This window comes from Nomia melanderi, chromosome 1 (genome assembly GCF_051020985.1).
Source record: "Nomia melanderi isolate GNS246 chromosome 1, iyNomMela1, whole genome shotgun sequence".
Taxonomy (NCBI): Eukaryota; Metazoa; Arthropoda; class Insecta; order Hymenoptera; family Halictidae; genus Nomia; species Nomia melanderi.
Genome location: NC_134999.1, coordinates 31419404 through 31445404, shown reverse-complemented (window position 1 = coordinate 31445404; position 26001 = coordinate 31419404). Strand labels below are relative to the sequence as shown.

The window sequence follows — 26001 nt, the reverse complement described above, 5'->3', positions numbered from 1 at the left end:
TTCCCCGCCGCCCTCCCCCGCGCCCGGGCACCCCCGTCCCGCACCGATTCGTCCGACCGAAGAGCTACACCCCCGCACTCTCACCCACACGCGCCAACACACGTAACAGCGGCGCGCCACCAGCGAGGAAGGCTCAGTTACCTGTGTGCCACCGGGTAACTCGTCCCCCACCCCGTTGACCGTTCCCCTCGGCGCTCTTCACCTCCCCCCACCGGGATTACCGAGAACGGGCCCGGTGACCAACACTAATTGTAAGAGCGGCTCTCGGTGCATCGTCTCGAGCGGGACGTCGGCCGTTGGAAGAAAGGAAGAAGCCTCTGGAAGGACAGAGACCGGTCCGAGCGAGACGGAACGGCAGCACGCGGAGCTGGCCAGGTGGAGGAACAGCGATCGCCAGTCCAGCCGATGGTCACGGGACTTGCGAGGGGGTCGGGCGGGGGTGTGCGAGGACGAGGGGGGACAGGAGAGGCAGAGGGTAGGTGGGGGACAGTTACACGAAGGCTAGAGAGTAGAACACAAGGGAGAAGGTAGCGAGAGGAGAGCATAGTTTAGCATGGTACGACACGGCATATCCATAGACATATACACTGTGTCTATGGGCATATCGACGAGAGCCGAGCGCGGCCGAGTGGCGCCGAGCGACGCCGACTCGGACCCTGCGCGCTCAACCCAAACCCGAGGTAGCATAGTTGCATTTAAACTGCCATCCCACCGAGGTCTCTCTTCCCGTGGTAGTCCGTGTCGGGCCGGGCCAGTTGCACTCGAGGAGTGCGCGTACACCTCGGCCACGTACACCCGCACTCTCCGGGACACCCGTGTCGCACTCGGCCGCCTTGCCCACTCTCGTCGTCGGCCGCAGTTCGTCCTCGTCCCGCGTCACGGATACGTGCGTGAGCCTCGCTCGCCCGTGCGCCGGATCACTCGGCTGTCGGGGGTTGTCGCGCGACGTTAAACCGAGCAGGCTCATCGCTTATTTTTTTGCCATTCGATTTTCCTCCCGTTCGATCGCGGCAAGTGAGAACGCAATCGTTTTTCCGCGGGACGGTATCGAGGTGTTTCTTTGCTGGCAAGTGTTGGAGGACTTTCGGAGTCACCCTTGCGCCGGGTTATCGGGATTCACCGTTGAACGGATAGGCGATTGGAGATCGATCGGAAGGCTGGAGTCCAGTGGAACGTTTGATCGATTTTCTTGGTGTTCCATGTAGTCGTCCTGTCGTCGGAGCTAGGATTAAGGTTTGGAGAACGGATCAAGGACTGTCAGAGCTGCGCCGGGGATCAGCTGCTTCCGTATGGTACGGTGTTGCACCTGGTCTTCCCCGAGTGCACGTTGAGTTCCCGAGGATATTCTTTCCGGAGCCAGGACCGGGGGAATTCTGTTCTTCGGAGAGGTCGCAAATTGGTTGTCGGCGTTCCTCGTTACCTTTCGGGACGGTTCCCAGCCCGACGGTTCGTTAGCTTTTGTGCCCGACCGAGACAACGCGTCCTCGGCGACCTGACGCGCTGAAAATTTAAGGAGACCCGACGGTTTTCTTCCCTCGGCCGCCGGTTACTTGTTGACTTTCTCTTCTGAGCGGCGCGCACCTAACCCGGGCATTATGTAAATCGAATTTGAATTTCTATGATCCCCAGCCGCTGTCCTCGACCGATGCCACGGAGGACTCGCGTGTTACACTTTCGCGGACCCCCCGGATCCACCGGCGAGATTGCCCCGGCGCGGGTTGATCGATAGAACCGCTTCGATCCGCAAATTGCCCGCCTCGAACCCCGCCGATACTCTTGAGCCGCGAGTCCATCGGGATCCAGGGACGGCCGGTTCGACTTATCGATTCCGTCACAAGCGTTTCTTTCACCTCTCCGTCCAGGCCACCGGGAACACTGTTGCCGGCTGGTCGGGTTAATTACTCCGGTTAATTACCTTCGTTATATCGAGCGGCAGCTTTTCACCCGATCGAGCCGACCGGCGTCGGGGAACATTTTTTCCTGGCGAATTCCATTGTCCCGCGATTTCGCGAACTCTCGTCGGGCGAGTCGAAGATCGTTTCTTCGAAGATTGACTCTCGTTCTGCTCGGAAGCTTATTATCCTCGAGATTTCCATGGATTTCGGCATGGAAAAGGAATCCTGCGTCCGGAGGCACGCATTTTTCGCGTTCCTCGCGAGATGTCCATGCGCTGTTACTACGTGCACCATGACGGGGTCACTTTTAAAGCCGATATTGCGGAATGGCGTGATCGCCATAATGAAATTCTACGAGGTCCTGGAAGAATTTCTGGCCCGCGAGCCGGCGTGTGACCCGCTCCTTCGAGATTTCGAGGACGCCTCTGTCGAGTTACGGCGAAAGGGTATCAGGCGGACGATGAGAAAGGATCAATTGGTAACGAGTCGAGCATGTTGGCGTTCCCCTGCGAATCGGCCGCATCGAACGGCCAAATTAACGCGATGCTCCCGTTCGGCGATATCCGGTCGGTCAAGGGGTGCCAACAACGCGTTCAATATTTAACTTCTCGTTTCACTCGTATCGCACGAGGCAACGGTGCTTTCCCTTCCGCTTCATTCGGCGCACAAGCGCGAATTATCGGCTCGGGATTGAAACTTCTCGCCTCCGGACGATCGTTTTCGAATATCTCGATCCTGGATCTCAACCTGGCTAACCTAATTCGCGGATCGTTCGATTCACACCGGTACCGTTCGCGTCCTGTGAATCCAAGTGTCCATTTTCGGGCTGAACGCCGAGGACGGGAACTGGAAGTTTCAGTGCGGGATCGTTCATTCCATTTTCTTCGGATTATCTGGTGTTTCTATTCATTCGCGAATTCGGTGAGCCGCCTCGAGAGCACTGAATGCTCCATGATTACGAAGTTTGAATTCGTTAAACGACGGATTCGTAGTATTTGAGTTTTTGGAGAGGATCGCTTTAATTGGTCGATTCGAGGCACGAAGATTTCGATGGGGAGAGTGATTAAGTTCGTTCGTTAGGTTTCAAACAGTCTGTGTCGAATTATCTGTTATAAATATTTCCGGTGCATCTGTGTATCTTTAATTTATAATTGACCATGAAAATGGTAGGAATTGTTCATGGAATAGTGGTTTTTATTGGTCTCGTTTTAATCCGTGAGGATGGTTTCGTTGCATTTAGATTCATACCTTAATTACTTCCGACAACATAATTAATTAGTCTTAATTAATGGCAAGTATATATCGGAGTATACACTTGGAAGTGTAATGTATTAACTTTTATAAACGGCAGGAGTGCGTTAATTGTGGTTTTATGAATGAATACGTATTTACATGGAAAAGTACCTTTATAATTTTAGGAATCGTTGAACAGAATATTATAAATGCGTCATTTTAATTCTCCGGGAATTTTTAATTCCAATCAATATTTATAAATGTCACTCTTCGGCTCTTCCATGATCGCTGTACAAAGAGTAACTGAAATGTAGAACATTTTATTGAATATTATAATTTCCTTTAGTTTAAAAATAAGGTTCACGATTTCGGTTGCAACTTAAAATAATAAAACCATCGTGTAACGCTCAGGCGATTATTACTTCATACCTCCGGTAGAAAGATAGAGGGCGAAACCATTAGCAAGAATGGACGAGTCGAATAAATTACACCGTTCTTGAACCGGGTCATTCATCTAAGATATTTGGAAACTATTGGGTCATCCGGAAAACTCGTGTTATTCCCTCCGCGGAATCTTTATTACCCTTTTCTGCCTAAGAAATATACTCTCATTTTACTTGGCAAACAAGCTGTCTTCTAAAAACGTTCCACGCGCATCCTATATGAAACTATCCATCACCCTTTTCATTATTCACAAAATATGCAATACTTCAACCTGGAAATTTTACCTTCAGAATATTAACACCTCGAAAATGTATCATTTGTCAAAAAATATCCACGAGTCCCTTTAAGAGAAACACAAAAACATTCGCGCAACCAATAATGAAATTATTCATAAATACAATAAACCTAATTAAATAAAAACTTGCAATTATTCATAAAATAGGACATAAATCCTGACACAATTCCACGCATCGAAATCACAGGAACTTTTTAGTCCTAATTTCAACCTTTGGCTACAAAATCTTCTAAGCATTTCTCAATTAATTATTCAAACCTATTACCAAAACTGGTACATACGTATTACACGGATCTTCTTTGTCTCCTAACTCGTCCCTTGCTGACCAATCATTTAGGTTAAATCTGAAATAATATTTATTCAATATTAGAACACATTATTAATATTTTATCATCATTATTGCCTCTACCGTTATTATTCCTATTTAAAAATTACTATTAATATCCCATTCCAAAACCAAAGTAGTCCGTACAATATTTAAATACCCTAAAATTTATTATCACCGAATCCACATTGAAATGTCCATTTTGCAAGAACTTCTCGCGATATATTCTTTTCCAGAGTATATCAGGGTCGCGACTAAAAATCCAAGGCGAGCCGCGTCAAGCCACGGTCGAGCCCATTCCGTTCGGATGCAACGTATGACAAATTGTAATCGCGATCCGCAGCTTCTGTAATTACAGCTGATACTTGGTTCCGTGTCGCGGGGTCGTTACGCGCCGCCCAAAAGGTAATTTCTTACTCCGTGTAATAACACGCTCCCGTGGGCTGTGTACACACATCGGCCGCCACTTTTGTGCAACTATTACCGCAATTACTCGTCCTCCCTGTCGATCGTTCCCCGGTCAACTGTTGCACGCGAGTTATCCACCGCTCCGCGACTCGATTCGTTACCCGTTCGTATCGGTTAATTAACTGCTTAACCGCGAACGGGCACGAGGCTGCCGTTCCCTACGTAAAAATGATCATTCCTGGTCCGGCCTGATTGCTCTTGGCCAGCACCACCTATCTCTCGGCCGATAAATTTGCCGTTCCCCGGGCCACTTTCCTTTTTTCCATTGGCGAACCTTTTGCTGCTTGATTGGCAGCCCTTTGGTACCTCGGTTAGGCGGTTCAACGTGTTCATTGTCGCTTCCGTCGTGTTCGGTTGACACTGTGCTTCGTGCTGATCGGGAAGCTAATTTTCATGGTGATTCGTCGAGTGAGATTCGCTGATTGTCAGTGTGCTAAGAGGATTCGCATTCCGTACCTGATTATAGAAGGCTTTGAATTTATAATTACGACATTCTTAATGACTATGAAGAGTCTTTCGGTCAGTGTGTCAGTAAATTAATTGCTTCGTTCGTTGTTACCATTTTATGGTAGATGTATATTCGGACTGGCAATTGGTTCCTAGAGCGAAGAATCTAATTTTGGTGTATCAAATAAATTTAGACTCTACAGGAATAACGATCAATTCTAGAGTTTATCTCCTCGATTTATATATTTAGAGAGCTTGAAACGCTACTTTAATTTAGGAGCCTCCAAATGTATCCCTTCGACTCGAGGTGTGAAGTCGGTGACAGGATTCTACGGAAACCACGAATACATTCCTCAAACGTATTTCCAACAGTACTCGAAACAGGTTTCGAGTCGCGCTTACTTCAACACGAGGGGAAAGGAAAAAAAGAATTAACAACCAGCCGTCGTCGTCAAAGGATCCATTCTCCTCGGTCGAAAACCCGGGATTCGTAGTGAAATTCCGGACCACGAGGTCCCCAATTCCAGTTCCCCGCTGGAAGTTTGGGTTACTTTAAGAAAAGTGGCAAACACGAGACAGAACTTTCCCCCAATTTCCACGGCTAAAGGACTTCCCGGTGAACTCCGGGACTCCGGAGTTGTTCCCCAATTGAAGCGAAATTCCTCGTCTAATTTTAATAAGACGAAAAAACGCGGACGACGGTCTTCCCTCGGCGTGGGAAAAAGGAGGATCGTCCTTGCATTAAGTCGAATATCGGTGTCGATCGATACCCGGGCACGGGTTGAGAATTAAAGAGCGCGCTATTGTGAGAGAACATCGGAAGTAAATTCTCGCGAGTGATGGGGTAGGGGGCCTCGAGGAGAATTGATGAGGATCGATGTCGAGGAGCCGACGCGGACGGGGGACGAGGAACGTGAGCGTCGTCTTCTTGTTCAGCGAAATCGGTGAGTACGAATGAAATCACTTTTATCGGGGAATTTAAACGTCTACCGGTGCGCCGTGGATCGAGGGCTCAGACGCAACAGGGTGACATGTGCGATTCGAATGTGTACGCGTCCAGGCTTCGCTTTGAAACTGATAGACTATAAATCGCGTGCGCGAACATGGCCGAGATTACAGAACACGGAGGAATTCCGGTTAGTCGGGCTGACATAGTGATCTTTCTTCTTTTGCTAGCATTTTTCGGCAGGCTTTCGGGAAGGTTGCGTCCACTTTGTGGGTTGTTAGCTGATACAAATGATGTGGAAATGTGGAACAGTTGTATGGTGGAAGATAGTATTTTAAGGGTTGAGATGTGAAGTCTCTTTATTTTATTTTAGGAGATGGATGGTAATTAGACTTCTTTTACTTGAAACATGATGTCGAGAGATACTTTTTCTTTGCGATCCTATTTTTAAATACTTCTTTGTAAAAGTTGCAACCATTTTGTGGTTGTTAATATAAGTGATGTTTAAATGAGGAACAGTTGTATAATGGAAGGTAGTATTCACAGGGTTGAGAAATGAAGTCTCTTTATTTTATTTTAGGAAATAGATGGTAATTAGACTTCTTTTACTTGAAACATGATGTCGAGTTGAGAGATACTTTTTCATAATCCTATTTTTAAATACTTTTTTGTAAAAGTAGCATCTACTTTGTGGTTATTAATATAAATGATGTTTAAATGAGGAACAGTTGTATGGTGGAAAATACTTTTGAAAGGGTTGAGAAGTGAAACGTCCTCGTTTTATTGTAGGAGGGAGATGATAATAAAATTTTCTTTATTTAAAAAATGTTGTCGAGCTAACTTAGTTCTCTTTATTAACCTTTCTGGAAAGGTTGCTTCCAGTTTGTAATTATTAGCAGCTAAATTATATAAATGATGTGTATTCAATAAAGAAAACTCATCTGAATAAAATTTCCAAGTAAAACCTCTTTAAAATAGATTACGATTAGATTTCATTTATTTAAACAATTATGTCAACCATATAAATGTCATATCAGTGAGAATGTTAAATGTTTGTCTGCTCGAAAGTATTTCAATTAATTTTCGATGCAATTATATGACGGAAAATTATGTAACGTGCATTACAGTGGTAAAATGAAATAATCTAATGCAAATACTTCTTTCTATTTTATTTCTATAAGTTCTTCTTTTACCGCGTGTACGTGGGCACAATTGAAATACGCTTTGCCTGCGTGAAATCCAGAGTTCACTCATTTAACTTTATTAACCTTTTTACTGTAATGAGTTCTTCGCAGGCGTGTGTGATATGAATCCATAAAATTCACAGTCCACTGTTATGAAACTAAAACAGCACTTCTTTTTTAATTTCGTGTCTGCGTGAAATGCGAATTTCAATAAATGTCCTTAGCGCAATTAGTGGACTGCAGATGTTATAAAATTTACCTTTTTTTTTCTAACAAAACTCGATATCCCATCGAAATTAATTTTCTTCCGAAAGAATTTCAATTTATTTAATATAATTGAGAAATGAATGACATTTTTGTTCAAATTATTTCACTTCGTTTCGCACAATTAAATAGGCTATGAATGAATATATATATATATATATATTCGGAAATTGGTGATTAGCTGTCCGAGCATTAATTGCAGAAAGGAATTCTGTACGAATAAAAAATGAATTCTTTTAGTATTAGTTCCGTGGTACGTACTATACGCTTTATGAAAATTCGGGTTTAAAAGTCCACTGACCCACATTACACGTTCCAGCACTTTTTAACGTGCCCACCGTCCCGTATGTAGGACAAAATGGATTTAACGCGTGAGCTTATGAGCAACATATGGCACACGGATGTATTCAACTTATTCTAGGTCGTTTCTCGGAACGTGTGAACAGTTTTCCAGTTCTATTTACGGTGGCTATTAAATCTGAAGCTTCTTTAACACAGAGAACACAAAAACTGAGCTTTCAAAGTGAGGCAACTTTAAATTAACACAATGCTAATTTATTTATAAATGAAAATCCTTTTTTATTATATACCCACTTTTAATGGACAATTGAAAAATGAAAAAAAAAATATAAATATCGTGTTCCAACGAAGGAAATAGATTCTTTAAATAAATGTTTCATAATATAACATTCATCGAACAGTCTAAATTTTGCAATAATATTTTTTTCCTCTTTTAGAAAAGGAGATATTTAAATGTTATCGAGTAATATTAACTTTAATTAATTGTTTCTAATAAAAAAAATTCAATTTAGATAATAGTTTCATAGAATCAAATGTAATTTCCATTTCTATGCAGAATCGTGCAGATTAATGATTAATTATGGGAAACTGTATTGTCTCATTCCGAGAGTCATGGAAAAATTAAGATATCAGACCCCGGGGAATTAAAAGGGTGACACGTTTAACGTCATCGAGTGAGAAAAAAATACCTGTCACCTGTCTGGATTCCATGACACGAACGTGTCAAACTACACATTCCCTGATCCTCCGCAATCGCGTGCCGAGCCCGCGCTTCACGCTTAAATATTAGCTCGCGAGAAACAGGGCGTCCGGTCGATGCGTTATCGGATTTAAGCGTGACAGAATCGTGCTAAACATTAACCCTAGAACCGCCCAGCTGAAATCTTTCTCATTGTTCGCTGCTGGACGGTTAACAAAGGACTGGCAATCTTTTTAGTTGTAATCCTTTAGATATATCTTTCGAGTTCTTTAAGGTAACATTTTCATTTAGATTTCATCTTTGGTTTAATTTAATTACAAATGTAACTGTACGAATTTTCTGTATATATACAGTTAGCTATGTATTATTTAAATAAAATTTAATATATCACGGATTTTTGGACTATATTATAAATATATTTATAATATATTATATATATATTATTATATTATTCCCCGGAGTCTGATATCCTAATTTTTCCATGACTTTCGGAATGAGGCAATACAGTTTCTCATAATTAATTATTATTATATTATATATTATATTATAAATATGTTATAAATATATATTAATATTATAAAAGTAATATTCTGATGTAATGTCGTTAACATTCTTTACAATTGATATATGGATAATCATATATAAATTAAGGAACAGAACTATTTGAATGTTTCATATATTACCTGTTGCAATAAACAAAATTTAATATTGCATATTAACCTTTTTTATTTTGACGTGTCCACCCAAGTAACGATTTTCCCGTGCAATGCATTGAAATAGTGTGTGATAAATATTTGTCTGTAACATATTTAATGGCAATTAAAAAATGTAAAAACATACGATGTTCATATTTATCCAATCGATGCAATAGTATGATAGACTAATGCGGATTAACCGGTTCTTATGGAGCCGGGCCTCAGACTGGGTAAATGGACGTCCGGATAATTTAAGCGTGTATTCGACACATGTAAAATACCATTTATAAATTGTACGTCAGGTCGATAAAATTTCTTTATGATGCCATTGTGTCCATTTTAAACGTCATGTAGGTATTATTCAATAGCCCTTTTCTTCTTCTACAATGCCGCGTATTGAAATTTTTCATTTCACCTCGAAAGAAATTGCAAGACACAGAGCTGCATTGTTTCGCGATAGTTTATTTTCATTCATTGTAAGTAATACGCGACGTGTTCCAGGAAAATGGGGCTAACGTGCAGAAACAACTTTTCGCGAAAAAAATCCTTCCGTGGATATTCACCTCCGTAACGGTATTATATTTCGTTTAACCGTACATTGTGGAGTTAATATTTATTCTACCATACTGGAATTGGTCTCGCTGCAAAAAGCATTCTTCCACCTATAAAAAAAAAAAATGAAAAATTCAAAATCGGCTTTACCGAACATAAACCCCACAATACCCGACTCCATCGCGCGGACGCGAACAATGAACAACAGACGATATTGAACCTTGCTAATTGAAATTTAAAATCGTTCCGACTATTACCATCTACATTCTTAATTTAAAAACCCTTTCTTCTATAAACACCTTCGTCACGACTCATACAGCAACTTCCGCAATCGAACAAGAGCAAGGTGAACATTTGCCTTGAACTTCAACCCCGCTTCGCCATACGCAACAGAATCCTCAAACATCTAAATTCCCCGAACACCTTCGTTCCTATCCATCGCAAGATACTCCCCGGAATCCAACAATTCGCGCGACTGCAGCGACGCAACAGACCGGCAACGACTCATTCAAGACTTTCTCGCAGATGAGTCATTCCGCGGGCGCCTTATTAGAAACTAGGGTCAACGAGCGTGGATCGATCCAGCGAACGAACGATGTCCTTAATCCGGCCGTTCGAACGAACGCGCGGGATCGCGGGGCAGGCTGTTACGACGAAATTACATCACATTTGCCGGGAGGATCCCAACGATCGCGTTCCATCGCGCCCCGCCGACACTTTGGAACTCGAAATTATTTTGAACGACCGTCTTACGCGCTGCTCCACTCGCAATCTGCCGCGCGGGGAGCTAAGAATCCGCGCGCGGCCCGCCCCTATCGCGGAGTTATAACGGCGGCCGTTGCGAGGCTTCGAAACGCGAAACGGAAAGCACCTCCCGGGAAATTGAATCGACGCGCAGCGCACTGGTAAATAGATCGCCGTCTCTCTCGCTTTCTCCTCTTCGCTCGTCGTTTTGTTTTTCACCGCCCCGACGTTCCTTCCCTCTATGTCCCTCTTTTTTCGGGGGGAGGACGGACGCGGCGTCAGAGGAGGTGAATAAGGGCGAACAAAAAAGCGGACGAGACGAAGGAAATCCAATTTGTTCGGATTGCTAAATGTCTCGCCGGTTGCACGCGATGCAAACACCCCGGGTCAGCATAATCTCGGGAAAGTAGCAGAGATTAGAGGTGAAAGGCGCGATTATCCGATACCCGAGGCCCCTCTTCGTCCCCGCCGCAGGACCGTATCCTCTTTGGCAACGCGATTTTTATCGGACGACGAATTCGATTGAGTTATCGGCCGGGATCGGCCCGACGCTGGTAACGGCGATACTCCTCGATTGGGATCGATGGGAATTGAATTCACGGTTTTAGAGCTGACAAATTCTTGTGGAGCGTCGACGCTCGCCTTTTTTCCTCTCTTTTCTTTTTCTGCGGGAAATGTGAACGGTTTCGTCGGTCTTCGGAGCTTTTGTGGCGGATGACGGGGTTGGCGCGGTGGGAATTTAACGGAAGTGGTTTTAATTTGAATTGTTCGGGAAAGTAGAATGGGAATTCTCGATTTTGGGAATTGAGGATTGTCTGGGTCGAGGATTGTGTAGGCTAAGAATTTTCTAAATCGGGAACTCTATGAATTGGGAATTCTTTGAATTCGTAATTCCCTAAATTGGGAATTGTATGAATTCGTAATTCCCTAAATTCGGAATTCTATGAATTCGTAATTCCCTAAATTTGGAATTCTTTGAATTCGTAATTCCCTAAATTTGGAATTCTTTGAATTCGTAATTCCCTAAATTTGGAATTCTTTGAATTCGTAATTCCCTAAGATGGGAATCGTTTGAATTCATAACTCCTTAAATTGAGAATTCTCTGAACTAAGGACTCCAGGAATCGAGTATTCTCAGAAGTAAAGATTCTGTAAATTGAAAATTTGAATATTCAAGAACCTCTTTGTTCTACTTTTGGCTATTTGAAAGTCTTTATAGAAGAAATGATGAATATGTAACAAATTCTTGTGAGATGCACTTTCAAGCACAACGACAGAAGAATTACTTCGTTTAAGAGCAGACTAGCATTTGTTCCCTATTCACTGAATTTCTGCCTTAACGAATTTATTTAATCAGTTGGTTAATCGTTGAACGGTCGATAGCGAGTCTCGACTGACCCAATTACGTACTCGATCAGTTATCGAATTATCTTTCGGTTAGTTTCAATTTTCACAATATTCCTACCCGCGATGGAACCATATTACAAAACGATGCGATCGTATCCAGGGGAATGATTTACGTCGTGTATATTTGCCGTGGAGCGTTCGTTGCGCGAGGCTGATTCGTCCTTTTCACTTTTGTAAATGAAATCGACCCACGTACCGTCTTCATACTTCGTTTTAGATAGAACGCTCCGCCCACCACCGGCAAATATTACTTCCCTGCCGCACGGTAAACTAGATTTCTCATTTGAAGTAGAAAAATAAGATGCAGCTACGTAGACGTATCTCTACTTCCTTTTAAAAGGAACGAATGAAAGTAAATGATTCCTCGGGAACGTCTTCACAGAAATGAAAACTAAACTCGCGGAGGTCGCTTTCAAACTTTGGTTGTGAAATTCGTGATATCAGTATTTTCCAACCTTACTTTGTAGCACAATTTCATATCACTGTGACAATTATTAATATTCATTCCCATATTAATCGTAATACTTATCCTACACAAATCTTAAAACCTGCTTCCTTATAACACATAATAAGAATTCATAATTTCTAATCACGCTCTCAATTGAATTAAAGTTCGCAATACCAAAAACCTACATCACATCTAACTAAATTTCATTTCTTTAAAAATGCACCAAAAGAAATCAATAACTGCCAAGCACAAAGATACAAATTTGAAATTAACTATAACCAAATACCAAGAAACCCATTTATTCTTGCCAACTATCAACGTAACCGAAAATCCGCACACCACAAATGCAAAACCGTTTGTCGATCGCCAACCCCGAAAGTTCCGCATTAACAAACACGCGCACAGCGGTACGTTCGGCGAAATTTTCCGCCCGCAGCTGAATCATTTGGAATCGTCAGTCTCGTCTGCCAAAAAAGATACATACCAGCCAACGCATCGGAGGAAGTGGCGGGGGTGGCGGGGGTTGAAACGGCGTCAGACGCTCGTAAATTCGACGGTGCATCGAATCGCGTTCGTGGGAAGGAATGTCAGGTTCGAGATACTTTGACCCCATGACCTTAATGGTCGTACGCCATGGCGCCCACACGGGCACGCGCGACAGCGGCTCAAAAGAACGGGGGTAGAGGGATGGACCTCGCAAAAGCTGGCGCTAGCCTCGACATTTTTCTGGCGTGGATTGCCAATTGGTCCGCAGGAATTGCAGTGGAGAGAGAGAGATAGAAGGGTGGCGGACAGGGGAGCCGCTGTATAAGCCTTCGCGTGGCGTCTATAGGGTTGCAAATGGTCGGTCGTGGCTTCTTCGTCGCAACGACGGCCGACAAAAGATCTTTAGAAACGGGGGAAAAAGGAGTGGCGTCTGAATTGAATCGCCTTGTCCCTGGTCCCGTCTTCCGGCTCTGTTTTCTTCGCGCTCCAATTCATTTACTTTCATTACGGCAACGGTAGAACCGATACGGGGAACCAGGGTATCGCGCCCGCCAGCTTTTTCCTCGTAGCGGGAAACAGAATAATTGAGGTCGTGTGCGCGGCGAAAGGAAAAACCCAGAGGAGGCTATCCGTCTTCGGGAACGTCTGCGTGTAGAACAGTCGAATGTTTCGGCGAGGAAAGGATTTTATGGTTGTCGACAGTGATATGACCTCTAATTTCATGTGCGAAGGATTCATCGTGTGTAGGTGACTCTTGGAAGTTCGGTGCGTTGATGTTTGATTCTTGTGGTGGAAGGCAACGGGACATGTGATCGATTGTTAATATTTAAATAGGTTTTTCATGGGAAGTATGTAGGAACTGCTGGGTTATGATGTTGAAGATGATTTATTGATTCGTGGTTCTAATGGCTGTTTCTAATTGTGGAACATTTATTGAAGAATCCTTCGCTGGAAATTATTAATGTATTGTATACTTTTATATTGTTTTTAGAAAAATAGGTATACCAAGTTCAGGTGTTGAAAATTGAAGGATTAGGTGTTGTGAAATAACGATGAACTGAGATAAGCACATTGCTCAATTAAAGACAAGTATGTGAGACTAATAAATTTATAAAACTTGAAACTCTTCAGATTACAAGATTCCAGAAATCTATTTTCAAATGAGTCCTGTTTTATCCAAATGATTCGCAGAAAATGACAATTGAAGTCGTTTGCTCGTAGTTAGGTAACTGCATCCATCGAGTGCGCTACAATTTTTATTAATTGAGATCGATAAACGGTCCTCGAAGGTGGGACAGAAAGGATCCAGGAGATTGGTAGGTCTCGGAACGCGGAGGAACTACGTTAGGCGTAACACGCCGGAGAAGATTGGCAATTTTCGCAAAATTAAGCGAATTGAATCGAATTATGTCGAGCCGGTGACGTCAGCCTTGTAACCCGCTGAATTGGCGAGAAATGTGACTCTCTTGCGTCGTCGCTTACACATCGATGACTTTACCCGGCCTGCTTGAGTGTCCTCCGTAAGAACACTTGCTGATGAACCTTAAGCACGGCGATGATTAATTTTTTGCGGGAAATTCGCGTCTCGCGCGGGCGCGGCCGGGGATCTCGATTCGACGCCGAGCGGATTTATTTTGATGGATTTGGGTCGAGTTCATCGGGTCGATCCCACCCGCCGTAGGGGACGCCGAAACCGTGAGCTTCAATCATTCGAAGAATGCGTGACGTTAATGAATGTCAATCAGAGAAACTGTAACACCGCGATTAATATAATGAGAGGAAATGGAACCTTCGGCGCCGCGGTGCGCCCGAATTCTATTAATTCTTCGTTTTGCTCGAATTGTAATTTACGCGGCACGGGATTTGCATATAATGAAGAGACCGTACATGTATATTTGATGCAAATATAAATTTAGGCGGGCTGATTTACACGGACTAAAGTTGAACTGTTGGAAACAGCGAAATATTGAAATTAGAACGTTTCGGTGATAAATAATTAATCCTCGCGGGAGGCGCAGAAACAAACTGATTAGAATATTAGTTTATAGTATTCGAATATTATTAATTAAACATTGGAATACTAATTTATCCAAAATATTACACGTAATTCGAAAAAGATTAGAAAGACCTCTCGAACCGAAATATCGAAAACCCATCGTTTCCCTCAAGAAGAATATTCCAAATGTTATCTGAAAATACCTAAGAGCGATATTTAAAAAAAATCAAAACAAAAGATATCAGAAGTAAACTCTTAAAAAACTCAGTCACCAGAACAACCACGAACGACCTGAAACATTGCCCTCGCCCCCAGACCGCGGTACCCACTGCCCGAAAAACCCCTGCAGCCCACGAAAACAAATTCACCAACGATTTCCAGGAGGAATCCACAGGGGCTCGGCATAAAGAAGTAACTCGCAATATTCGCCGCCACTAATAATTCCGAATACTCGGTCGAATTGATTGAAAGAGGGCCGGAGCTGTATAAATTCCTCGTCCGAGGAACGCGCCGGCGAAAATCAATAACCCAATCGGACAAACTGAATCCCGAGCTGAAAATAAATTCATCAAACCCGGTGGTGGCTGGGGCTCGTGGCGGAACAAAAAAAAGAGAGAGAGAAAGAGAGAGAGAGAGAGAGAGAGAGAAAGGAAAACGGCGGGGGTAGGGAAAGAGAGAAGGAAGATGGCTGCCGCCCGCATCGCGGTGCGAAGGAACAATGGAATTCGACGCGGAGAGGCCGTTTGTTGATCGAAAAGGTCAGAACGAGCTGTCTCGGGGAAGGCGTTAATTGACTTTAAACCACGATGGTTTACAGTGTCGGCGCTGCAGAACGTTGCGGATGGCTCGGAGGGAGAGAGAGGGAAGGAGAAAGACAGACAGAAAGGGAGAGAGAGAGAGAGGGGGGCACGCTAGCGTCAGGAAGGAACCGGGGGGTGTGCGAAGTCAATTAGCATAGGCACGAAGTTTGCGGCTCCAACGCGAAGCTGCCAGGTGACGAGGGTGGCTGGCTCGAGGAAGAGCAAGGGTGCTCCCGGAAAGGGGTTCAGCGGGGTTTGGCGAGATAGGGGGCGCGAGGAGGAACGGGGAGGTAGACGGTAAAGTAGATCAACTGTCGGCGAAGAGAATGTTGCAGCCCGGAGGGCGTTCCGCGTCGGCGTCGATGACTTTATAAAGTCATCGCGGCGGGTCATGGATAATCGGACCCCGTGAAATTTGAACTGTCTAATTGGTGACACGGACGAATCGAATTATCAGTGATACACCGTGAACTGTGACTGATAAGCGACTTCTTCCCCTCGCCGGGGTATTAAGGATCTGCTGAGCTCAGTGTTTCGGGCACTAGCGTGGGTGGAGGGGTGGGCAATCTTTCAGAGTAATTGTCGGTTTAATGGTTCTTGATGGGAATTGATAGTGCGGCCGGTTGATGGATGTCTTGTTGCGCGGCGTTCTGAATTGTGAATGTAGAAATTTGATTGGATTCAGGGTAAGGGTCGATCGTGTTCGTAACGTTGCGGAGTTTGTTTGTGTTCGATTTGAGTGTTGTTCGAGCGTTGTTCGAGTGGCGGTTTGAGGATTTTGGAATGGAGGCAGCAGGATGGAAAAATTCGAGATTGGAATGGAAATCGTTTTGGTGTAATTATGCGTGTTCGGATGCGGGAAGAGTTACAGCGATGCTATGTTTGACTTTTTTTTTAATTCTGTTTGTGCGGTGCCTCTTCGTAACGCGGAACCAAGAAAGTTTTGTAATTCACATTCTTTCTAGCTCTACTGTTTTTCGAGTTACGCAGTTGAATAGCTTTTGCTCGCGAAAGTTTGAAGGGTAGTTTCATCCCTTTAGCGCGAAAGTGGGGCGCTGAAGAAAAATACGTTCTGAGTATTTTTACGAATACCTTTCGTGTGTAACGTTTTATGTGTAATTAGTATGCGACTTGAATGATGTTTTAATTCTCGTTTCGCGTAATAAAATTAATTTAATATCCCACAAATAAAGTCTTATAGACAAAATTTCATTATACATTTTCAAGGTATTTCTGCATGAGGAATCATCTCCTTGTCGGTTGTGCCACCTGTCGCGCATTCTAGAATACGCGAGCCATAAATAAAAATGTAAAAGCGGCTGAAATAATGCCGCGGCGGTTCAGTCTCTTAATTAAATTCTTTAGTACGACACCGACTGCACCAGGTGTCCACTCTACAGAAGATCACTTTTGTCTTAATAATTACTTTCCGTCAAATAATGCCAAGAAAGTAACTTTCATTGTACTGTAATTTCTAACTTAATTATTATCTTGACTTAATTAAACTGCAGAGTATTTCAATCTCTCATTTCGTAATTACATTAACAATGTGTGTTCTTAATATATTATCTTCAACTGATCCTTAATAAATTCTTTTAAACATTATATTATCATGTAATAATCCCATATGTTTCACATTTACTGTATTTAGAAGATAATATTCTGCAACAATGAAATCAATTAAGTCACTTACATAATAATGTACCTTCACAAATGGATCAACCAGAAAATCATCGATAAAAGTGACAAGTACATGCCAATGTTTCCGACAGTAAAAGCCGAGGAGTCGTTTTGCTTTACACGGAATGGAGAAAAAAATTGAAACCTCGAAGCCCGTTATATTTCATTCGCACAAAGCGACGAATTCCATTATTTCGCTGTCCCGAATTTCCGTGGAATTAAGCATCCTGGCATCGGGACGAATTCAGGGGAAATTTGTATCGCGCAGCGAACACGATAAAATTTCAGTTTCGAGCTGGAGGAACATTTCCTCGGGTAAAGCTCGCAGGAAAAAAATGTATGGCTGCCGGTATAAACCGGTTCCCCGGAAAAAACGTGAAAATTCTGTTGTGTTCCGTGTGATAGGAGATTATAAAATATAAAATGTCGGTGCACGCATCCGTGCCGCTTTTAAATTTTCATGTCATGCATAAATATGTGTGTTCAACCACCACCACCACCACCGGCGCTACCACCCTCATCACAGACAACCTCGACCCCTCTCCCCTCGGCGCAACGCATCCATATATAAATTGACTTGATAGATAGAGTCCAGTAGATGGAATATGAAATCGAAGCATAAATTACGGGAATGAATGGGAGCCGAAACAAATATCAATGGAAATACAGCGATTCATCTTTATAGATCGCGGCCCGCGGAGCTGATATGGCGAACGTGTCGCTTCGTGCGTGAATATGGCCATTGGCAGACGTTAATTCTACCGAAAATTCCAACCTGCGTTTAAATCACCGTGTACCTGGTAAACGAACAATTCGCGTTTAACGTTTCGCGAATTTCGGGCATTCACTGATCGTACGAGGAACCTTTTCATAATCTTTCGTTTCAGTTTCTATTCGTTTTATTGATGACGCAACTTGGAGATAGAAAAGATTGTGGTTTCTAATCAAGTTTCTAGTGAAGTTCGTTTCCCTTTCTACGTTAAAGGAGACAATTTTTGCATGTAAAAGTACTGTAATCCTTTTCGCCCCAATGGCTACTCTCAGTGGCTACTTAATTTAGTACATAGAATTATAAAATTTAATATTTAGTATTGAGCTTTGTATAACTCGCCAATGCGTGAAATATTGAAACAAATAGAACTTTGCTGCTTAATCTGCGTATGATTTCTCGTTCAGTCGCTTTCAGAAAATATCGTTTGTATCTAATTGGAAAATGTTCAATATTTCTAGTGACATACCGTCGCAAAGGGTTGAAAAAGTACATTATTCTCTTGTGCATTGTCATGTTTCAGTTTTCAACTCAGAATTTATTTAATGTACTAAAACGCGAAGAATTTTCAATAAAATAGTAATATAAATAACTGGTTTTTTCGTTTAAAATATTTTCAAACAAAATCTCTTACGAATTCTAAATTATTATTGAACCGACCAATTAGCATTCAATTTAGGTACTTTCATTTCGATTGTTTGTTTTTTCATCGTTGCACAGTATTTTTTTCCGTGCCGCGGGGAATGTTATACACGGCGCAATCCAATATTTCCGCGTGACGTTAACAACTATTTGGTCGGAAATTAAAAGCGCGGATCGTTCATAATAGACGAGGGATCGTTTGTTTTCCGAGCAGAGATTTGCGCTGGTCGAATCCGACGCTGAAATATCAGCAACCATTTTGCGAAGGTTTACGTCCATTTCCGGCGGTGTGTAAACACATTTCTGCACTTACAGCGCGAAGATGACGTTTACGGGAGATGCAGTTTCACCGGAAACAAGGCGAGGATGAAACCTCAACTCGCCGAGCATCGGCGTGTGTTGTGATTCAACACCTTCTTGCGTAAATACTTCCGCTGAATCTAAACACGCGAGCGCGCGCGTTAATATACACTGTGAAATTTACTAAACCTCTGCGTCTGCCGCGAAACGATTTCATAAAACATGGAATAAGTCGGTGGGAAATGGAAACGTTCGCCCATTTCCTTTAGAGATCTAGCTGCAAAAGGCGTTAGTCATCCTCTAACGTTCGTTCGTTTTATATACACTTCGTTCATGGAATAAAAGTTAGAAGATTTTCTGCGCTTATTGTTTTATCTGTACGCTCGTGCTGGATGAGAAGAGCTGACTTACGTTTGTAGTTTAACATTAGAACTATCAAATTCCTAAATTCTTCTTTTACAATTGTTGAAAAAACAATAGATCCTCTGAGAAATTTCTAAAGAAATTGTTTTAATAATACTTAAACTCAGTTCTGAATGTTCGAAGTCTTCTATAGAAGAATTATGAAAAGTCAACTTGACTATTTGATAGTTCTAACATGTTGTATTACCTTTCTTCAATGTGAAAGACGAACTAATGAATTTAAAATTATTAGAAGATGGGAATGGATGTGTTGAACTTTAGTACAGTCATTATTGATATTTTACATTCTAGTGAAGATAAGTAATATAATAGTAATTATAAAATAATGATGTGTATTATTTTTCTTTTTTATCATGGTTAATTCCTCTTGAATAATATGGAATGATATTTTAATATGTTTTTTAACAATATAATTTAACCAATAAGTTGTTAGTGCACGTGTTTTCAGAAAGTTTGAGATCGAGTATCGAGTGACACCTAAAAACGGATATCGTGTTTTAGTAAAAAGAGAATGTAACAAAAAAGGTTGTTCCTTCTTGTCATAGGAATATAATAACAGCAAAGTCAACAGTCAGGAATACATGGCTGCAAACCGCAAACCTTAAACCGCAATGTCTCGAAAGTGAAAACACGTGACTCACGTTGTTTTACCTCGAAACCACAAAAAAAGAGCGACACACGAACACGCGTCCGCAAATGCTTTACCTCTGAGGTGCGGAACGTATATTTATTGACCGTTGCAAGTTACAAATGGTTTATGTAACAAACAATTATAAAAACCTATATTTTACGAAGAATCTCAATTTAAATTGAATTGTCGAGTACACGAATAATTGTACTAAACATCTAAAAATCACGCAACACTAAAACTAAATGCACTCTCGATAATTTAATACGTAAAACCTAAATTCGCAATTACCAAAATACTGTTCGATACTCATTTAACTGCATCAAAGTGAAACACAATAACGAAATTTCTTCTTGTTACACACAAATACCATAAAACTAACAGTAAAAACAGTTTAATGAGGAAAATTATCAAACTCCTCAAAATAACTTTCTCACCATCAATCCGCTCTAAAGCGCAAAGTTAAATGCAAATGTTCCAAACTTCACTCTTGCATCCATTCACCGAGCGTACCATCGAAACCACCGAACAAAATTCTCCTCTCCGCACCTAATAAATGCGTATTCTACGACTTTCCATAATTTTCCATAATTTCCCACAGTTTTCTATCATTTCCCGCAACTTTCTACGTTTATCCACATTTTTCCAGAACTTTCCACATTCCAATTCTGCCCATCAAAGCCAGCCCTCCGCGACCGCGCCACAAGACACCCAGCTACTCCGAAGGAACCATCAAAGATGCTAGTGGCAACAAAGATTCCAAACGCAGCCGTAAGAATCCCATAAAAAAAATCTTTGTACAATACCGGTGCCGAACCGGCGTTACGGAATCCACCCTTAACCGTTTGATTCGCGCGAGAAATGGCCGACATCTCTGTCTCCGGGCTCGAGAGACGGAAGGGACGTAACGGACGTAACGTTGCCTAGAAAAATGGGGGTGCGCTGGTAGACGTGTAATACGAGCGCGGAAGACGGGGTCAAAGGTCGAGGGGTGGAAAGATGGAAAAAAAGAAGAAGAAGAAGAAGAAGAAGAAGACGAAGGGTATCGTCGAGCTCGCGGGGGACGCGGCGGGGTCATAGGGTGAGGGGTTGGCAGCGATGGCGAAGGGGGGAGGGGGGCGATGAAGATTTTACTGCCGCGGTTATGCCCGCCGGTTTGCGCAATTTCGGTGTATCTGAATTGACGTAGCAGTCGTATCTAAACGAGGCCGGATGAATCTGCGCCCTCCCCCCCTCCGGAACCCCTCTCCACAGGGGGCACGCCCCATAAAAACGTTGTAACGCTCGGTTCCGAGCGTAAGGCTCTCGCGGGAAGAAACCGGGCCGGATGAATAAAGCAGCCCGGATGAAGGATACTCTATGATCGCTGGATGTAACCGAGCAATCTTCCTCCGTCTGCCGCCCCGAGCGGTGGTGGCTGTATTTAAAGAAGTCGAAACTTGGGTGGGTTCCACTTCTTGCGATCGGAAGAGCGGTTTGCGAGGAAGTTCGGGGGATGTGTTCTTGGGAATATTGTTAATCGTATGAGGATGTGGATATAATGGTTTTAATGCGGGTCTTTGGGAAAGGTAAGATTGTTGAGAGAGATTGATAATGTTGGGATGAAATGAACGTTTGCTGGGGGATTATTGTAATTGTTGAGTGATGTGTAAGTATAATTGAGGCGATTGAGGAAGTGTTATAATTGTTGACTGATGTGTAATCATAATTGAGATAGTTGAGAGAGTGTTGTAATTGTTGATTGATGTGTAATTATAATTGAGATAGTTGAGAGGTTATTATAATTATTGACTGGTGCGTAATTGCTATTGAGATAATTGGGAAGCATTAAGGAGATCATTTAATCTAATGATTTGAACTTTGGACGTTAAAGTTGGAGCTAGTTCTTTCTTTTATGAATAGATGTTATTGGACACTGTGATTTATGTTAATTGTAATTGTGAAGAATGAATTAGTGTCAACTGTAACTTGATATCTGTGGGTTCTTAAAAAAATTTCATTGTATCGGGAAGATGTTCTTTAAAGATTCGATGAAGTCACCCACGTGGATGAAAAAGGAGGACGATTTTAATCCCTGCTAATGAATAAAATATGACGGTCATTGAATCTCGAGTGCTCTGATTTAATAGAGCTTTAAAGAGATCACGTTCGCTGAATAGTCCACCGGGACTGTTCTTTTTAAATACGACTGTTTTAATCTTCAGCGAGAATCTGACCACTTAGCCGAATCTTGAAATTAATTTACCGTCCGCCAAATGTCGGTTCTGAAAAGTCGAGTGATTGTTGACTTAATATTCGTCATAATTATTTGCCGGTTTTGTTTCATCAGCCGTGGAATGAGGATCGAAAGTACATATAAAGTGCTTCTTAAGATATTTGAAGGAGAAATTGTAATATCTCTTTCATCGATTTTTCAATTATGTCTTCTATAGTATATACAGAATACGAGCAAAAGAATATTCGCATTCAGGGAATATAAAACTGAAGGAGCCTATGATGAAACAAGCTAAATACACCTTTCCCAACGTACCAAGCAAAGTGTGCCAAAAGATAGTCTCGCTCGTAAATAAATAAAGGCCAATCCTACTGTTCCAAAGGGCTCAATAACGATAAGGCAGAGGCGAAAAGATGGAAGCCATCCTGCTGACAGGATTTAGGTTCCCATGAACAGGACTCCCCTTTTATCACCACCTTCGAGAGATGCAGCTCGCCGTTTCTCGTTCTCACCCCTCGTTCAACTGTCGAGGTCTACCTCGACACGTTGAATCGAACGAAATTCCAGTAAATTTATTATTAGACATCTGCAGAATTGATGACAGTTCGAGGCATCCGTCTTATACATTATTAAAGAAATTTTGCAAGTTTTATACTCTCCAAGGAACTCCCTGTAGTTTCTTTCAGCTCGAATCTGTTATAATAGTACTTGTACCGCAAAAACGTCGACACAACGTTGAAGAAAAAGTACAAAAATATTAATGAACATTTTCGAACAACTTGTTTCATTTCTCGTCGAACAGGTGCATCGTTATTGTCACGAATAATTTAAGCTGCTTACGCGAGTTGAAATTTACAAGTAAAACAGAAAAATGGAAAGCGAGGTTTACCGCGTGTCTGAAGCGAGACGACGAGGTTCACGCGTTGGAAGAAGCGTGCCCGTGTCAGAAATTTCAGCGACGCGCGAGACGTTTATGAAGTTCCCGCGCAATTTCAAAGTTTAATAACTTTTCACATATGTACGTGTCTCGCGCGAGCGAAGTTCATAGATCGCTCGGAGGAACAATTCGGGAAGTTCTCAGCCGTCTAGGCCGGGAACGCCTCCGCAGGCATCGAAGTCGCTAATTTTCGAGGTATTGCCGCGGTGATCCCTGTTGAACGTGAGGATCCGCGAATTGAATCTATATTGACTCGCGTTAAGTGGAATGCCGGATTCTGTACGCAAATCTAACGCGAGGTTAGCGGTCTGCTGACATTAACGTTGTCGTAACACCTCGGAGTTCGGTGGAACACATGATCAACCAATAGCATCGAGTGTCAACAATGGAGAATTAAAAATGAAAAATGCAGAATTCTAAATGACACTAGAATTTCTTAATATTAAATAAACCCAGTGAATAATATTTTAGTTGCGATGTAAAGAATGTTGAAGCACACGTTACCATTTAAAAAATACACCGACGAATCGAATATAAGATCAGATTAAAATCGAAAGACGTAATGATTTTCGAAAGCGACTACCCAGCGATAGGTAAACGTTAGCCCCTTGAACTATAATTGCATTCACAACTATTTCACTGTTTACAATTCATTGAAAAATGAAAACAATCCGCGCTTGTTCTATGTATATACACGTTTACTCTTTAGCGCCGTAATTGATATTAGAAAACTAATATTCCACTCGAACTTAGAAAGGTTAAGTGAGTCTTTACGATACAAATAATCCTTACAAAACTTCTGACAATAAATGTTCTTCGGTGTTTTCATATATTCAAGTGAAACTATTTATTTTCCAAATCATTTCAGACACTTAACACTTTCAAGATGTTAATAATCGCGAAATAGGAAAATTATTCTGGTGATACTTTAGTGCTACATTACGTACCGGCTAATTTCCAGAAAACTGAATTGTTAATGACGATTTTCAGTGAGATCAACTTATATCACTACATACAGAAAAACTCAGATACCAAATTCTTATGTAATATATTTTAAATAGATAATCAATTCGAATCAAATTTATTATTTTCTGAAACGCTGTGACAATTAGCAAAATTGCACGGCTAAGTGTCTTTACGTAAAAATGAAATTTCTCGTTGCCGGTACGCAACGTGTTAAGAAACGAACGAAAACTAATAATGCCATCGAGATACCAGCGAAGCAGACCAAAGTCAAAAAGCGAAAGCGTAACCGCCGTCGTTGCTAGCTGAACGATCAGAGGGAGCTCATTCGAATCAATAGATAAGACGCAAACTCGTGAGCTCCGGTACCCTAAACGAGTGGAATACCGTCGGGGCTGGCCCGAAACAATTAACAAGGAGGGAAGAAACTAGCGAACTCCTAAACTGACCTAACTCTGCCGAGAGTCGTTATGCGTGATTTCGATCGTGTCGCTGGAATCCTCCCTCGTCGTATCTGGCTTCGCTCGGGTCCCGGTAATTGCTGCTCCGAAACAAGCGCGATAGGAACACGGTCGGAAGACACTTCTGTCCTCCGGTTCTTTTCCGTGAAGGGTGGAGAGAGGCGGAACGAGGCTGCGGGCAATTTGAATCGTCCGTCTTGTTAGCGCCGATAGACAGAAAGAGGAATGGCGGCTGCTTCGTGGATACCGAGCTCACCGCGAGATGATACGCTCGGTTGACAGCACGTAATCGTTCGAATATTTCGAAGAATTCGTTTCTTCTATATGTATTTTCGTTTGTAGATATTTCCGAAATATTATTAAATAGGTACTATAGAACGGAATCTAAGAATTGAAGCTGCAACATTTTGAACGGAATAATTCAAGTAGTGGTTCGGTAAACTGTTTAAGAGATGAAGGTTTAAAATGGATAAAATAGAACTTGTTTCACATAATATTATAGATATATTTTATAAACATTCTGAAAGGATGTCTACTATTGAGATTTAAATTATTGACGAAATTATGACATTTTGGATTAAAGGATTCTAGTTTATTCGAGTTCCAATTAGAACCTATATCAGTCTTTTCCAATCCGTATCACGAACGGAAGCTAACTTTCTCAAACAAAACCTTAACGTTTCCTCTGTCACACTATTATCCGTTCATTTTTCTAAACTTCGAAGAACATTTCGAACAGGCGACAGTAACGGGGAGAATATTCTGAAAATATACGTATCCAGCAAGGTTTCAAACGATTATGCCGGCAAGAAGCAGCAAGAATGACACAAAGGAGCCCACGACGGCAGAGCCACAGGGTAAGGAGGTAAAAGGGTGGATGAAACGTCGGCGGTCTCGGGGTGGAAAAAGGAAGAATGGACGGACAGCCTCGCGCCGCGTGAAATTGAAGTGGATTTGTGACAAGTGGCTGCTAACGACGTGTACACAACCGATGGACGCCGGTCCGCATAGAAAATGAGACCCGGGAAACCCGGTCGAACGCGCGAACGCAGCCCCGTTGTTCGCCACGCTGGAACTGCTGGCCTGCCCATCGATATTCCCCGTTTAATCTTGCCTTCGACGAGTAATGGCGACAGTTGAATTACTCTTCCCGGCTCATCCGTCGTTTTTCTTGTTAAGAGTCGCTGCCCGGGGTGTTTTAAATGGGAACCGGAGCGACAGCGTTGATGACCGTTGCCGCGATGGCCGCCCTAACCCCAAAGGTTTTAACGTCACCGTGCTGTTATGAGAAGACGGACAGTTCGTAACGGGCAAAAATTGTCGGCGACGAGAGTTTTAGATTGTAATCGTTATG

The 26001-nt window shown here is 42.4% G+C and overlaps 1 long non-coding RNA gene across 10 annotated transcripts in view; it reads left to right on the top strand.

The window, feature by feature from the left end:
- The first annotated feature begins 706 nt into the window (after positions 1 to 706).
- Positions 707 to 26001, top strand: part of LOC116428552 (uncharacterized) — an 84267-nt gene continuing 58972 nt past the window's right edge. For 9 of the 10 annotated variants that reach the window (XR_012998579.1, XR_012998581.1, XR_012998571.1 and 6 more), the window contains exon 1: positions 707 to 6051. This is a non-coding gene — a long non-coding RNA (uncharacterized LOC116428552). The remainder of the gene's footprint in view (positions 6052 to 26001) is intronic. The other variant, XR_012998578.1, reaches the window with a different exon arrangement.